The following is a 14,245-nucleotide window of genomic DNA, read 5'->3' on the forward strand; positions in this document are numbered from 1 at the left end:
TTTTGGTGTATATCAAGCTAGCGACACGGCCGCCAGCGCCCCATGAGCGGGGAACGTAAGTCATGCTGTACATGACATGCATGTCATGATTTTCATGTTAACTCGTGTTATTTATGTTCGTTACACAGTCACGTCGCGCAATGCTAATTCCGGGGTAGATCAAGCTAGCGGAACGGCCGCCAGCGCACCATGAGCGTGGCACGTAAGTCATGCTGTACATGACATGCGTGTCATGATTTTCATGTTAACTCGTGTCATTTATGTTCGTCACACAGTCACGTCAAAAGATACCAGTTTTGGTGTATATCAAGCTAGCGAAACGGCCGCCAGGGTACCATGAGCGTGGCGTGTAAATCATGCTGTACATGACACGCATGTCATGATTTTCATGTTAACTCGTGTTTTTATGTTCGTCACGCAGGCACGTCGCGCAATACTAATTCCGGGGTAGATCATGCTAGCGAAACGGCGGCCAGCGCTCCATGAGCGTAGCATGTAAGTCATGCTGTACATGACATGCGTGTCATGATTTTCATGTTAACTCGTGTCATTTATGTTCGTCACACAGTCACGTCACAAGATACCAATTTTGGTGTATATCAAGCTACCGAAACGGCCGCCAGCGCGCCATGAGCGTGGCACGTAAGTCATGCTGTACATGGCATGCGTGTCATGATTTTCATGTTAACTCATATCTTATCTATGTTCCTCACACAGTCACCTCGCGCAATACCAATTTTGGTGTATATCAAGCTAGCGACACGGCCGCCAGCGCCCCATGAGCGTGGCACGTAAGTCATGCTGTACATGACATGCATGTCATGATTTTCATGTTAACTCGTGTTATTTATGTTCGTTACACAGTCACGTCGCAAGATACCAATTTTGGTGTATATAAAGCTAGCGAAACGGCCGCCAGCGTGCCAGGCGTGGCACGTAAGTCATGCTGTACATGGCATGCGTGTCATGATTTTCATGTTAACTCGTATGTTATCTATGTTCCTCACACAGTCACGTCGCGCAATACAAATTTTGGTGTATATAAAGCTGGCGAAACGGCCACCAGCGCGCCATGAGCGTGGCACGTAAGTCATGCTTTACATGACATGCGTGTCATGATTTTCATGTTAACTCGTGTGTTATTTATGTTCGTCAAACAGTCACGTCACTCAATACCAATTTCGGGGTAGATCAAGCTAGCGAGACGGCAGCCAGCGCACCATGAGCGTGGCATGTAAGTCATGCTGTACATGACCTGCGTGTCATGATTTTCATGTTAACTCGTGTCATTTATGTACGTCAGCCAGTCACGTCGCAAGATACCCATATTGGTGTATATCAAGCTAGCGAAACGGCCGCCAGTGCACCATGAGCGTGGCATGTAAATCATGCTGTACATGACATACGTGTCATGATTTTCATATTATGACTTGTCATTTATGTTCTTCATACAGTCATGTTACACCATACCAATTTTGGTGTACATTCGATTAACCAAGCGACCAGGAGAGCACAAAGTCGTAGGCGGCTAGATAGATAGATAGATAGATAGATAGATAGATAGATAGATAGATAGATAGATAGATAGATAGATAGATAGATAGATAGATAGATAGATAGATAGATAGATAGATAGATAGATAGATAGATAGATACGCTAAAAGTCGCAGAAGTTCGCTAAGAAATGCTTCGCATTTAAAAGAAACCGTGGAGAGAGAGAGAGAGAAGGGAAAAGAAAGGATGAGAGATAAAGAGAAAAATTCATGGCAAAAAAAAAATTCTTGGTGAGGCGAGATTCGGCCCCGCGTCCCCACGATCGGAATGCGAGCATCGTAACCACTCGGCTATCGAAAGGGAGACCAAATTACTCTGGTGGCTTCTTCAAGCCTATTGAGAAGCGCGCTGCTCACTTTCGCAAAATGCACGTAAAAAAATTACACCATCTCCCACTAAAGAGGACCATGAGGCGATGCGAAGCAGCGTTTCGGCATGTAGAGCCCACGTTTCAGAGGGGGAGTGGAGAGGGAAAGGGGAGAGAGGGAAAGGGGAGAGGGGGAGAGAAGGAAAGGGGATAGAAGGAAAGGGGAGAGGGGAAGTGGAGAGGGTGAGGGGTAGGGGAGTAGAGAGAGAGGATGTGTGTGGAGAGGGCTCGCGCATGCGCAGTAAGGGTGGTCACGCCGCACACCACCACCAACACCACCACCGGATTGAACTCCGCCATAAGATGCTTCACATCTAAAATAACGACGCTGAGTATTTCAGGTGCCTTTGTTGTCGCGAACCCAGACTGAAAAAAAGTACCATTATTCACGAGGTCATTCAAGGCGGCTTTCCCCCCCCCCCCCCCCTCTGCTTTCGGATCAGTCAACTTTGCTTCTAATCTGTGAGGCTTTGGTCATGTTGTCGAGTAATAGGAATTGAAATGAAGCATATTGCATTGTTGGTCGGCTATCATGGTTATCGTAGTTTTTTTTCACGAGAACGGAAGAGATTTCGCCTCTTGGCTCTTGACAGAGATCTCTAAAATTACGTACCATGAGCCGTAGCCTTCTGCCTGAGAACTATGTTGTATGCGAGAGCAAGCGACGCTCCACTAAATATGTAGAAAGTTCGTTCAAAGGTATTGTATACCGCTTTTTATCATTATTATACTACTAGAAACATACTTTATGCTTTTTTTTTCGTTAAGTCGTAATCTCAAGAAAACCGGCGACGTCGGGTTACACGGGCTCAAAAAAAAAAAAAAAAAAAAAAAAAACTGGCAACGTCATAATGCTAATAAAAATCGCCCCATTAAAAAAAATGAAGTTAATATCAGTGATCGGTATATGGGCGATAGTGGAGAGGGCGCTCTTGACTGGTTAAAAATCGCCTCTTATACAGCGTTCAATTTCAGCGGGCCTCGGACGCATGTTCTCAATGTCGTTTCTGCCCCACCGCAACGTATCGTTTGTCCTGTCGGGGAAAAGGTCCCCATCTCCTCCGAGGAGGCGCAGGGGTGCTCGTGTCCTCTCACTAATCCGTGACGTCGCTATCGCGTGATCCGCAGTACCCCCGTGTCCCCCGCAGATTTATCCTTCGTGTGAGTACCCTTAAGGTGCTTCGCCCCTAAAACCAGCCGAGAGGGTCCATATAATTGCTATCGCAATAAAATTTTGGTGATCTATGATGTCGCGATCACTTCATATGATGACGTAATCACGCAATGATGACTTCTTGCATCCCTCGTGTTAGAGCTGGCGGTCAATTTTCGTGTTTGATGAGGCAGCTGAGACGCATTATTCGTTTTCGCAGCAATCATTGAAATTTGAGCGCTTTCGGAGCCGTAATTCCACGGCGCAACGCTACACCTTATCCTTCCAAACTTCTGCAGTCGCCCTGGCAAAGTTTCTAAGTTTCCGAAAATACTTAATTCACAGTCTGATCTTAGACGTCAGCGAAGGAGTCACAGTGATCGTTAGTTCTGGTAGCGAAGCGCCTTTAGTTCAAAATGACTTACTCAGTAGGATTGCGGCAGATACCAAGCATTGTGAGAATCAATTTGATGAGAAGCAGTGAGCGAGTGTCAGCCTATGCCCGATTTTTTTTCTTGTTTTGTTTTAAGGCAAGCGCTACGGGGTGCAGAGACGTATTTGTGGGATTGGCGTGTTTTCGCGTGTATCGTGAGTGTACCAGTAACGACGATTATACCAGCGGGTAGCTCACTGTCCGACGTAACGTCGGCGCTCGCGTCACAATGGATACGTCAGTTTTACTGAGCGGAAGTGCACGCTGCAGTGCGATGATAAGCTTACTATAAGTAGCGGTTGTCGGTGTAATCCTTCGGGGGTTGAGCTACGCTTGACTATAGCTTGCGGAGTCACAGGTGTAAACCCGCCCAAATCTCTAACTACCGTGCGCGAGCGGCAATTCGTCCTGTGTGTTTTCGCCATATGACTGATTTAGGTTTAAAAAAAGGGTTAGGGCAAGTGCATGCACACGAGGCACATGCCACAAAAGAATTTTTTTTTCAGCTTTGTTCCATCATATGGCGCTGACACAGAGGAAGGTCGCCGCCGCGCATGCTAGTTAAAGATTGGGGCGGCAGCACGTATGTAACGTTTATTACAGCATTATAAAAGGGGGTAACCAACAATGCTACCAAAATTGACGTAGCTCGTTCAAAACACCTGTATAATTCTTTTTCTGTGAGTCTCATGTGGCGCATAGCCTCATACCACAGGCCTGGGTACGGGCATGTGCCACATGGGACTTGTGGGAAGGATTTCATGACGCACGTGACGGGGAAGTCACGTTATTGATGCCATGACTGCGAATTGTATTCGTCATACACTTACGTGCTCCCATGCCAATTTTGATATATACCAATTTAAGGAGACGACCACGAGAGCGCCTTGACGTCGACAGACAGACAGACAGACAGACAGACAGACAGACAGACAGACAGACAGACAGACAGACAGACAGACAGACAGACAGACAGACAGACAGACAGACAGACAGACAGACAGACAGACAGACAGACAGACAGACAGACAGACAGATAGATAGATAGATAGATAGATAGATAGATAGATAGATAGATAGATAGATAGATAGATAGATAGATAGATAGATAGATAGATAGATAGATAGATAGATAGATAGATAGATAGATAGATAGATCTTGATGGCACAATGCACATACCCTTTGCAGAACAGCGCCAGTGTCATCTCTCTTGCCTCTGTACCCGTGTCTTTTTAGCTCCGCAGTGCGTTCATACCATCTAGCTCCGCTTTCCTTACTACTGCTGTTTGCTGACAATTTGTACAAACGCCCCCATCCCCTCCCGCGCCCCCGCTCCTACGTTCTTCACTGCCCCGGCCTTTGCGAGACCAAGTTACCAGACTGCAGCCCGCTGGCTGAGGTGAGTTTGAGACACCTGAGGCACGCCAAACGAAAGTCGAAATAGTAAACGGAAGAACGGTCACTGACTAACTCTCAGGAGTGCGTCTTTTCAATGGAAATTTCCTGCCTTTAAAGGTTTCAGGAGGACACAATGAAATTGGCTTCGCAGAAAAATCACAGCATATCCACGGGGTGAATGATGATGAGTGGGGCGAAGCTACGGAGGGAATCATCTGTAAACCGTGAAACTCTTCCGTGAAATGCGCCCAGTACATAATATAAAGAGTGTGAAACATCGTGTGTATATTAAACATCAAACTTTTATTGTACTGTTGGTTTACGTGGTCCCTTCGTTATCACTTGTGATCGGTGAAATGCAAGGAAGAAGTCCGCTCCCGAGCGAAAGAGCGCCAAGAGCGACCGCATTCCCCGCTCGCCCTGTGCGAATTAAAGGCAAGGCTAGAGGGAAGACAGGACGCGCGTTCCACGACGCGAGGTCGGTAGCATGCCCAACGAAAGCCAACGGAACGCGATCGTGCAAGTGCTCCGGCTTCGCATCGCCTCATGGTTCCATTTAGCGTCCCAAAACCAAACATATTGCTCAAGGTGTGCCTTGCGTTTTTCGTAGAAATAATTTCTTTATCATGTACATTAAGACGAAAAGTTGAAAGCTCACTAGAGTGTATCGCCCGCAAAGTATGTCTTTTAGTGTGATTTAACTCTCGTACGGCAGGGTCCTCGCGCCGTTGCCGGTCCACCTCGCCCGTTGACGATCGGGCGAGGTGGCTAAATAAACTACTACTACTACACTTTAAGAAAAACATCTGGCGTTCTTTCGTTCTGCTTTTACAAAACATCTGGCGTCTTTCGTTGGTTTATTTCATCAATCAACGGCGTTTTGAACAAAATTTTTATTGTTTAATCACGCACAGGAGAAATCTCACCAGGCACTACCTTGGAGGTAAACAATGGCTGCTAATGGCAATGAGAGACAGAAGAAGTCGGCTTTTAGCTAACACTTACACTTCTACTTCTACTAACGTTTCCTACTGGAACATGCCAATGGCTGCTAATGGGGAATGAGAGACAGAAGAATTCGGCTTTTAGTTAACGCGCACGCTGCGAATTTTTTATTGTTCAACAACGCACAGGAGAAATCTCCCACCGGCACCACCTTGGAGGTCAAAGCGTAAGACTTGTTACTCACTACTACGATCACGACGACTACGAGGGACGAACGGGTGCCGCCTTAAGGAGCTTCGCCCCTAAAAACTAAAAATGGCCTACTGAATTACAGAGTTCATAGCGTATGCAAAGGAGATGGATTTGTGGTTTTATATAGAACCGAAGAGACAAGTTTTTATTGAGCTTGAAATTCGAGTCTAATATGCTAGCAAGAAAGTCCTCCCTGAAATTTCATGAAGTTGTGAGCTCCCACCATAGTTGCTGCATTTGTTTTCAGTTTCGCCGTGTCTACACGAAAGGTGATTTACTTGGCCTTCGAAGCTCAAATTCAGGTTCCCGGCTTAGCATCCTCCAAGCGAACTGCTCTTTCGAGGCAAACATTTGCATCTCGTGAGAAAGAAGAAATACAATGTCAGAAAGCCCACATACACAGGCCCTTTTGTAGGGTAAAAGTGTAATTCGCAGCGAAGCTGTTCTGAATCTTCTGTTTTTTATCCGCGATGAGCTTTAGTGGCTGCCCGCATCGTTTCATATGAGACAATAGCGAGATTCAGTACTGCATGCGCAGCGTCCGTAATTGCGTTAGGTACGCAAGAACGCTGCGTTTCGCCATAGTGCGCATGATCAGAAGTTCTGCGCTCGCGCTTAATGAAAAACGCGGCGCTGTTGCATACGCAACGCCGCATGACTTCTCTCTTCCCATATTACGCCTATTTTTTTTCCCGTCCAATCTACACTGCGTACTCCTCTTAAACTTCCGTTCATTTTCTTTTCATGAGTTGATATACATAAAGTATAGGGGCCGTATTCCAATCTTGATTGGCCAGCGTACGCAAGTTAAGAGCCATCAAACACAGTAACAAAACATAAGCTACTTCAGGAAATAATGAATATCGGCATCTCTACGGTACAAGTACAGTACAATGCCATGCTTCCAAAGTGAAAAAAAAAAAACCTGTGGCAAGCTGCTTCACTAACACAAAGATACCGAAATAGGTAAAGCAGCCGACTTAATGAAACAGTCGGAAACTGATTCAATTGAACAGTCGTTATAGCACATTTTAAGTGCGGCTTTTGTGTTAGTGCTTTAAAGTAAAATTAGACAACAAATGCCTGAAATACTTTTTACTTCAGAAACAATTTCTTATTCGCTTTTGAAGCATCTATTACATACCGTGCATCTTGTGAAATAGATATCTCAAAGCAATTTCAGCTTTGTTCTGCGCTCTTGAATAGAACTTCAGCTTTGTTCGTGTGCTTAAAATGTCTTTTCGTATCTTTCTGTCGCACCGCTTCCTCAGTAACACATTGGTGCCGACTCCCCTACTGCCAGTCCTACTCAACAGCAGCTTTAAATTGATTTTTAAAAATAACTTAATGTGGAGCACCTGTAAGGTTACCCGTGTTCACAGTCTTCGTGCAGCAGCTGCGCGAGTTAGATTTTTCATTCCCTTAAAGAACTTTCATACTTCCAAAAAAAAAAAAAAAAGCCTCGCAAAACGATGATGGCACCCGTTTTACTTTAGTTATGCTTGTTTGTGCGAACCCACACAAGCAAACAGCCAGCGTTTCGCACCATGGAAGCATTGCTGAGCTGTCGGTCCTTTGTTAGTGCGTTTTATCAAATGGCTGCACAACACACTGAAATATGATTTACCCTGCGAGAAAAGAAACCTTGGCAAACGGAGTTTAAAGATTCAGGTGAATTGTAAAGAAAGAAGGAAAACAAGAAAAAAAAAACAAAAACGATTCTTCAGCCTACGGTAGCAACGACTCCATGCAGGGTAAACTTGATTTATTTTCTCAACAGTCATTCATCAGGACGTCTTTGCAAGAGGATGCCGAACCGACGTGATTTAGCGGGAGCCTAGTTTGAAGGCGCTATGGAGTACTTTGGTATATTTTAAGTATGGCCGAGGGAAGACTGTTTACGTACAAGAAAAATTGAACGAGACTTTGCGGATATATCTGGACACTTTTGGAGAGCTTTCATGGAAATGACTTGGGTTTAAACTAAAATATCATTAATGAAAACTTGATTCTTAGCTTCAACAATACAAAATAACCTTATTCTTGCGACTGCCTAGAAGGTAAAAGCTTTAAGCCCGCCCCAGGAGATAGCTTGCAAAAGCATGCGCTTGTCAAAACAGTGCCACCGACGTCTTTAAGACGTCTTGAAAACAGGGTACGTAATAGAGTTCGCTTCCCGCTACAAGGACGTGAGTCTAGTGGAGCTAACGCTCGCGTTAGCCGACGCTATCGCAAGAGCCTCGAGAGAATTGCAGCATGCTTTGGCGTTGCCACAGGGTATACAACAGAGAAGACGGTCAGTGGTGGTGAGGATGTAAGTTGGCTTACCTTACACGTCTTGTGCCTCGACTTTTACGCAGGCATCATCCACTGCATAGCCTAAACATCTTAGAGCGACACCGCCTGTTTGTTTTCTCGCTTGTACATTGCTTCGTAACATTATATTCAACTTTGTTATCGTCAATACATTAGATTTCTATTTGAGAACATTTTTAAATAGATATAATATTACCATAGGTTCCTCATACTCGAGGTATACGGTTATCATAATGTATGTAGAAAAGCGTATCTCTTTCGGGCCCTCGGTAACAGACATCAGGATGATAGTGCACATGCGAGAGGACAGGTAAACATATTTGACAGGAGCAGGTTTTAAGTCACTGAGCAAACCTAGGGCAGTGCACAATAACATAATGCAATAAAAGGAGCTGAGAAGAAAATATTGTGTCGTCTAAAGTTTCTGATGTGGTTTGTGTAGGTAGGGGTTACAACGCCCCCCCCCCCCCTGCTTTCTACCTGTCTGTCAGGTGATATAACAGCAGGAATTAAGTCAGAAAGCAGATTTCATTCATGATTTTCTCACTGTGGTTCTTTGTGAGTAGTAAAATGTTATACCAGTGTTGCAACCCTTTCATGGAGATGTTAGGCAGCCTGCAGAAAATATCATTCCATCAGATCCTCATTTTGCGAAGACATTTCATCGCATTGTGGTTGATTCTTTAGCGTCCTGAGGTCGCCTTAAAACATCTTTGCTGCAGCTTAAGTGGGTCGTAAAGGAAACGAAGTAGCGCATGTACCTTTGCCTCTATGTGTACTAAGAGCCGTTGTTGTGAAGTACAGCGGTCGAAGTTAAAAAGGCTTTCTTCTCGATCGGATTACACCAACACAATGAAGTGAAGTCAGAACCATGCTTACGAAAAATTTAATGGTAAAATGTAAGACATGTGCCCAAAACTTCAAAACAATTTCTGTTTTTATTTCGAGTGCGTATTGTATTTGTATGATTGAGACAACGGAGAGACCGAGCACTAAAATAGAGAACGTTCAGAATTTCTTACTCTCTTTATTATAATTAAGAGCGTTTTATCCAAACAGAGAGAAAGAAACAAAATCACCGCCATATCCACGAAGTGAATGATGTTAGAGGACCTTGCTCGGAGATGGTCGGGTAACCCGCGAATCCTCCGTACACATTCCTCTACCATCATATATAGACGTGACAACGTTGTGCAGCTGTGGCCGAACATGTGGTCGAGGAAATCGTGCTTGAAGCGCGCGTCGGCGCCGCCAACCTCTGGTAGAGACCGCTTTTGACGCTTAGCCAGGACATCCCGCGCCCGCACTTCTTCGGGGTTCTCTTGCCTCCGCTTCCGTGCTTCCTCTGCTTCACGACCGCTCCCAGCAGGGTCCGCTTGACGGCGCGCCCGCTTCTCTTCTGCTTCGCTGGCCTGCAGATCCGGGTTTGCTTGACGGCGAGCCCTTTTTATTTCGGCCTCCCGGGCTCTCACCGCAGGGTCTTGGCGGCGAGCCCGAGCTGCAGCTGCATTGCGAGCCCGCCGCGCTGCTGCCTTGGCTGGGGTCTTCATGCAGCGGAGCAGCAGCAAAGAGTGTTCACTGAGTGTGCTTAGGCGAGGAGAAAGGAAGCGCGCCAAACGCGAGCGCCAAACGAGAGGCGCGGCCCTCAAGGTCACCTATCTAACTAGCGCATGCGCCGAGGGTGGTGTGCGCAGCCTTGAGCGGCGACGCACCATCTACTGAGCATTCTTGAAATCACCGGAGAGAGCGCAGTTGCGCCTGTCATGTTTTGGCGGGACCAATGAGAACTAGTGTACAGGCCGCCGACGGACAAGGCGCGAGCATAAGAAGCTTGGCGAGCAAGCTCCTAAAAAACTCACCGAGTCGCTGATGCATTCGTGAAATGAATCCAAGGCGAATGCCACCTTCCTTTTCTTCTCAGTCGATGTACTGATCCTTCGCATTCCCCGAAAGGTTTCTGCACCTAACGTAGTTTTGCACTGCCCCCAGAATCGGAGGCATTGTAAGCTTTCTGCTCCTCACCTGGTTTTGCACCGCCTCCGTGATGGGCACACCTTTAGCCAAGCGATGATGTCGTGTGCTGACGTCATCATGTGACGTAACGATGACGTTACACGTTTGGTGGCGTATGACTTCATGATGACGTCATATGATGCCGTCATCACGGGATGAACTGTTTGCGTCATTTATGGTGACGCCGCCGCCGACGCTGACTGTTAATTTTGTGTTCGTTAAGGCGTCAAAGGCTTTCGCATTAAAAAAACTGCGGCTCAAGTCACAACTGACTAGGGGCTCTCAGTGTCCTTTCGAAGACGTGCGCCCAAGAGGTACACTGCTAGAGAGGTGGGCTCCCGGCAAATAGACTGCTTTTGTCAATCGAGACGCCCGACTATGGGGACGGTGGGCTATTGGGGCTTAGTTGAAGTTGAAGCGATTATAATGGGGAGTTATTAAACAGTTAAAAAACTGCGGATGCGGGTCCCACGATTGAAGCCGGCAGAGAAAACTGAATTTCTGTTTGACGAAAACGAGAATGGCACATCGGGACTGTGTTTTTCTGTGTTTTTTCTTGTCTTGTTTTCCAATTTACGTGAAACTCGCGTTTCAAGTAGCAGATATGAAATTTGGTATGAGAACCTCCGCATGCCCTTAAGCGTGCGCACACATAGCTCTGGCTTTGTTGAGCGAGAGAAAATGTTGGACGGCGCTTCTGGGAGTTTATGAAACCATCATATTTCCTAGAAATGAAAACGTTCTTCATTCGCAAGCGCTGCTGAGGGAATCGACTGAGAGCTTGACGAAAGCGAAACTTGAGCGGGCTGAGTTGATTTCTGTAAAAACGAAAAAAAAACAAGAAAAATGCAAGAGCTTTTACGGGCACACAGGATTGAAAATTTTGTGAACAGCTTACTTTCCGAAAGTCAACTTAAGCCATGGACTGTGTTACTGGTTAACATGAAAACTGATATTTGTGAAACATTGTTTTTGTGAAGTTTTAAGAAAAATGTATTTTTTTCGTTTCATGTAAAAAAATAGTGGAAGTTTGCTCGTGAGCCATAGCATTTGTGCTAACTTCGAGCAAATTGTGTACACTTGAAGAGCAATTTTTCTTCGGTGTAGAGGACACAATGTTTTACCCGCCTTTTTAGCTTAGCAGGTAGAGTCGCACTACTAAGCTTGAGGACGCGGGTTCGATTCCCGGCAACCGTGGACATATTTCGATCAGAGCAAAATATAAGAACAGCCGCGTACTCAGAGTTAGGTGAACAACAAGAAACATCGTGTTCTGAAAGTGATTCCGATGTCCCCACTATGGCTTGTCTCGTAACCTTGTCGGCGTTCTGGCACGTAAAATTCCAGAATTTTGTCGGCTACATGATTAATTTTTAGGTAAATCTCTGAATATTTGTGTCGTAAATAGCAGAAAATTTGAGTGACAAACATCGCCACTGTAATATTTGTGTACGGAAAAGTGGGCGAATGTTTACACGACCAGTGATTGGCATGCATGACGTATTAGCAATAAATGAAATGATTCATTCGAACACCGAAACCATTCTCTAGGTAAATAAACAGTGTTACGGCAAAGCTGTGAAGAAGAGCATATAAACCGAGCGTGCGTTTATCAGGAAAGCTTAGCACACAAGAAACACCCAAGACGAAGTTAAAGAAAATATTTTCTTCGTTCAGCGAACTGGGAGCGCAGAAAAAAACACAAAGGACGAAGCGAGGAACCACATAAGACGAGCGCTCGTCTTATGTGGTTCCTCACTTCGTCCTTTGTGTTTTTTCTGCGCTCCCAGTTCGCTGAACGAAGAAAATGAATTACCAACTGGCCCACCTTTCAATCCTCCCTAAAGAAAATAGACACCACTTTTCTTCGTTATGTGTCTTGCGCTCTATGTTTCTCTAACATTAAAATACTAGCTAGTCCGCTTGTCCGTCCTAATGCAATGCGTATATTTGTCATTTACCATACATAGATCTCGTCTTCTGCGTTTGTTGATTGAGAGATGTTGCTTTACGAAGAAAACCAATTTCAGACTAGAGTGGGGATAAAGACCGTACCAATAAATAAATGCAGATTCTGTTCAAAAGATGTTTAGGAAAATAAAATGCCTCTATTTTCTGCAGAGATACCAGACACTTCGAATCCGTTTGAGAACTTTCAACCACGCCGTTCTTTAAGCTGTATAAGAAATTCAGCTAACCTTTCTTGGGAGATAACGTAAAACAAAAGAAGAGCTTTTTCAATATGAAATTTTGTTCTCCCGAAAACAGTTAATAAATACAAGATCTTAGTATCGACAATATTCAGAAAGAGGTCGGCCTTCCTAACTATTGCATGACATGAAGCATTAAGATATAGGTAAAAAAAGACAAACACAAGCATAGGTCGGCAAACTCACTCATGAGTCGACTCATTCAGACTCACTCAGACTCAGATCGGGCCATGTGTCTTAGTCTAAGTGAGTCCGGGTGTGTACTACTTTAGCGAGTTTGAGTCCGAGTGACTCCTGTTGGGGAAACGTTTAGTGACTCTGAGTCCGGGTGAGCCCTCTTGAGGAAAATATTCGTGAGTCCGAGTTCGAGTGAGCCCTAAGCGCAAGATCTATTTATTGAGTGAGTCTCAGTGAGCTCCACCTTTTCTTGCCAACCTATGGTCCTATCTACTCATCTTGAGCATTACTATCAGCCTTCTATCGGCGTACGTTTATACTCAAGTCTATTGACACGTATCTCAACGCACTAGCGTTCATGCGCCACCTCAATATTATTGATCAGAGGCGTGAGTTAGGTCGGGGGATGCCATGCCTTCCCCCCGCAGCCTCCTTCAGGGGAAGTTCTTGATAAAACTATTTCGTGTGGGTCGCGTATTTCATAAAAATATACTTACTAGATTGAAACCACTGATGACTAGTATTTGAAGGTACAACATCGAAAGGCGGATCGTACAGCAGCGATAATGTGAGATATTGGCGTTAAGGAACATTGACACCATAATCGAAAAAGGAAAATTTAGGCTAGCGGACTCGTGAGTTGACTCAAACAGGCTCACTCGGACTCAGGTCATGCCGTGAGTCTGAGTAGGAGTGAGTTCAGCTGAGTAATATGTTGGTGAGTCTGAGTCCCAGTGAGTCCGGTTGAGTAACATTTTGGTAAGTATTAGTCCGAGTGAGCCCTCAGAGCAAAATATATTTCTTGAGTGAGTCCGAGTGAGCTCCAATTTTTTGCCGACCTATGCACACAAGAACCATGGGTTATTGCTTATAAGAACAAGGAGATTTTGCGCCGAAAAAGGAAAACTACGTGGGCGCGCGCAGTTTATATAAAAAACAAACACAATCTTCTGGAGCAACAGTCTAACGTAAATAACGGGCATCTTACCTGAGCTTCATAAAGAATTCACAACTCATGGCATTGTGAGTAATGTCGTCCATTAAAAATGTTCGGTGTCGGCCTTCGCTACATTGTTTCAGCAAGTATCGCACGTGCCGTGGCTAGGGCATGCAAGCAAGATGAGAAATGCCATACAAACATTACGCAGGGGACCGTGCTGTTGCACCTTTACTCAGTACAAGCAGAGTGGTGTATGGTGTATAGACTTCAGTCCTTTGCCTCTTTTTGTACTTCCTTTATGCCTTTTTATGAAGCCGCTAATTAAGAGACGACCCATTTCGCTGACCGTATTGAAACATAATATTGCCTGCGAAATGCGTTTTTCACTGTAGTGAAATACAGCTGTATAAAGCTGGAGCTGTCCAACCCAGGTGGCCGAAGCTCGGCAGCCGATTGCCTATGCGACTAAAGAAATAGTCCCGCTTA

This window comes from Rhipicephalus sanguineus, chromosome 10 (genome assembly GCF_013339695.2).
Source record: "Rhipicephalus sanguineus isolate Rsan-2018 chromosome 10, BIME_Rsan_1.4, whole genome shotgun sequence".
Taxonomy (NCBI): Eukaryota; Metazoa; Arthropoda; class Arachnida; order Ixodida; family Ixodidae; genus Rhipicephalus; species Rhipicephalus sanguineus.